Source organism: Sinocyclocheilus anshuiensis, unplaced genomic scaffold, assembly GCF_001515605.1.
Source record: "Sinocyclocheilus anshuiensis isolate Anshui unplaced genomic scaffold, SAMN03320099.WGS_v1.1 scaffold1895, whole genome shotgun sequence".
Classification (NCBI taxonomy): Eukaryota; Metazoa; Chordata; class Actinopteri; order Cypriniformes; family Cyprinidae; genus Sinocyclocheilus; species Sinocyclocheilus anshuiensis.
This window is the reverse complement of record NW_015549974.1, coordinates 285,157-288,384: the sequence shown is the minus strand read 5'-3', so window position 1 is coordinate 288,384 and position 3,228 is coordinate 285,157.

Below are 3,228 nucleotides of genomic sequence, written 5' to 3'. Positions count from 1 at the left end.
AGGGCGAGCTCCCCCTGCTGGCCTCACTAACCCCTCTTCCAGACCTCCTTCTTTTGAACACTGGTGTTTATGTACTTGCTCAAATATTGATTTCGGATAATTTTTAACCAAAAAAAGTTACGGACTGCAGCTTTAACGGTACTTTCCAAAAGCATTTCAACATAGTAGGGATGTAATGATTCACTCAACTCACGATTCGATTCGGTTTCCTGGTTTCCGCTGTAAACAAAGCAGCGCTGAACTTACGAACTTTAATATGCTTTATACAGAGGCAAGATGAAAAGAAAAAATACCATCTAAACTTTTCTAAAGACAGTAAGTTCCCCTCAGACATACATTCAGATAAACTCCTACACCTAAATGAATCGCGATTTGTTTAGCATCTCAACCGATTTGAATCGTCACATATTTGAATCGATTTTCAACCGGCTCGCAGTTAATCGTTACATCCCTACAACATAGTATAGTGAAGTGCATCATAAATAATTTTTCCAAAGTTATGCTTCAAATCCTTATTTATTTACTTGTTTGTGTACTTACATTCAAACAAACTCAAACATGCGTGACAAAATCTGATTACTTTTTGTGATGGTTTTTTGTGGTTCATTTTTGGTGACTTTCAGCAGAGGGACATAAATCTGTCAGATTTCATTAAAATATCTGAAGATGGACGAAAGTATTAAAGGGTTTGTAACACTATGAGGGTGAGTATACTTGATGTTTCATTCTCTCTCCGCGTTCGTCACTAATCACTCAACGCCAACGCCCTACATCATCCGCCGGAACTGCTTCCGCGTATGACAGATACCAGAAGTGAGAGAAAAGTGTTTATTACGTTTTAAATATGGATATTTTTCTTATGAAAACACATTATTATGGATGTGCACACTTTATTTGACGTCTTGTGGACTGTTCAACAGAAACACCCGCTGACTGCAATGGTAGAGCTTGGAATAGCCAGGACAATTTTTAATATAACTCCAACTGGATTCGTCTGAAAGAAGAAAGTCATATACACCTAGGATGGCTCAAGGGTGAGTAAAACACAGGCTAATTTTCATTTTTGGGTGAACTAACCCTTTAAGTTAAATAGAATATTCAGTGTTATATCTTTTTACCCAGCTTTACAGCAGCACCAGTCAGAGCCAAGCTTTTCAAATTGGCTTTGCAGGTAATGGTCCAATCACAGCCATATGCAGTTGAGATGGGAACGTGTTTTCAGCAAAAACCATCCCATTTTTGCTGTATATTTTATATTCTAAAATATATTGTAACTGTAGTTCAAGAAGTGTAAAAGTGTATTTTAAATAAAATGTAAATGTGTTAAGCTTGTGCAATTAAATTAAACTAAATATACTTGATGTGGTTCTATTTTAACACAATTATATATATATATATATACAGTATATATATTAAAATACATTGTAATTACCTTACAATTGATCTTAAGAATATCTTAAAGGACACAACATACTTAAAGTTGTTCCAAAATAACACATTTAATATGCACTTAGTATAGTACAATTAAAATATAATCAGTGCATCAATATTAGTACAACTTAAGTGTATTTGTTTTCTTTTTTTTCTTACCTGGGTCTGAGTTTTTTTAAATAAGTCTCTTGTTTACAAAAGCTGCATTTATTTGATCAAAACTACAGTAAAAACAGAAATATTGTTAAACATTTTGCAACTTAAAATAATTTATTTCTATTTGGAAATATTTTAAAATGTAATTTATTCCTGTGATGGCAAACTAAATTTTCAGCAGCTTTGGTGAATTAAAAAAAGTTAAAAACATAAGAACAGCATTTATCTGAAATTAATATTAGTAACAATGCAAAAGCCATTACTTTCACTTGATCATTTTAATGCATCCTTGCCAAATAAAAGTATCACTTTTTTAAGATATAATCTCGTTGACCGCAAATGTTTGAATGATTGTGTGCATCTTTCTGGTTTTTTTTTGTTTTATGTCAGAAAGTTAAACACCAAATTACATTTAATTTAATGTAATTTATATTTATAGTGTTATGAATATTTGTGTTGTTATACAGATAATATAATCTGTAAATATATTAGCATTTTATTAAAAGTAAGTATGTAATTAGAGAAAAAAAAATGTATTATCCAAAAAAGCATTTTCACTAGTGGTTTTACTGTTTCGGACCTCCACTCTACATAACATATAGACTTGTAGAAACGGTTCAATCTGGTGGAGGACCTCAAAAGGATGTTAAAAGGAAAGAGATTGCGTGTGTTGGTTGCGTGTTTGTTTTCTTTCAAGTGTGATTTTTCTCATGTCAGACATGGTATTGTTTCATTCTCAGTCAGAATCAGTGTGGAGGTCTGAGTAGATTTGTTTGAAAGTAATGCTGAGTGAGTTGGGTTTGAATCTTCTTGTGTGTAGGTTTGCACTGACAGTGTGAGGACATGAAAAATACTGTAATAACACCTTGTCATTGTGAACCTAATGATGCATGTCTGTCCCCAGTCCCCAGACTGGCAGGGTGACAGCCTCTCTCTCTTTCCTTCTCTCTCTCTCTGTCTTTCTTCCACCACCCACCCCCATGTGTGCGCACACACATACACAATCAGACTCCATTTTGTGACCAAGAGAAATGACACAGCCATGACACGTTCCCTCATGATGAGAAGTACCCCCATTAAAACACAATTTCTCTGTTCCAAAACCTAGTGTTGCCTCTGTAGACAGCATTTAAGGGCATCATAGGTGCTCCCAACATGAAGATTGTTCCAACAGGTAGTCAGTTAAATTATTCTGCCTTTTAAAGCCACCTTTTTCACTGTCCTCAACAAACGACAGCCTGGATGAGCGATGTGTGGAGTTCTGATCATATGCATATGCAAAATTTCCAGATACGATTTGGGCTTCAAAAGTGCATTAAAATATTTGAACTTTTGCGGCAAGACTGCCTGACTGGATGTGATTCTGATCAAAACTATGAGACTGGTGGAAAACATAGTAAAATTATATTTCTTTCACTAAAGCATACTTTTTGTAAAATGGTTGGTTATGAGCTTGACGCCTTTATTTTCTAATATATATTTCTGAAATTCCCACAAGGATTTCAACATCATATACGAAAAAAAGAAAAAAAAAACTCGCGCTTACTTGTGTTTAAATTCAAACAGCACATTGACTAAACCTGATTGGTTCCAGAGCCATTGAACGGCTCTGATTGGTTCGTATGATAACGAGCTCACCAG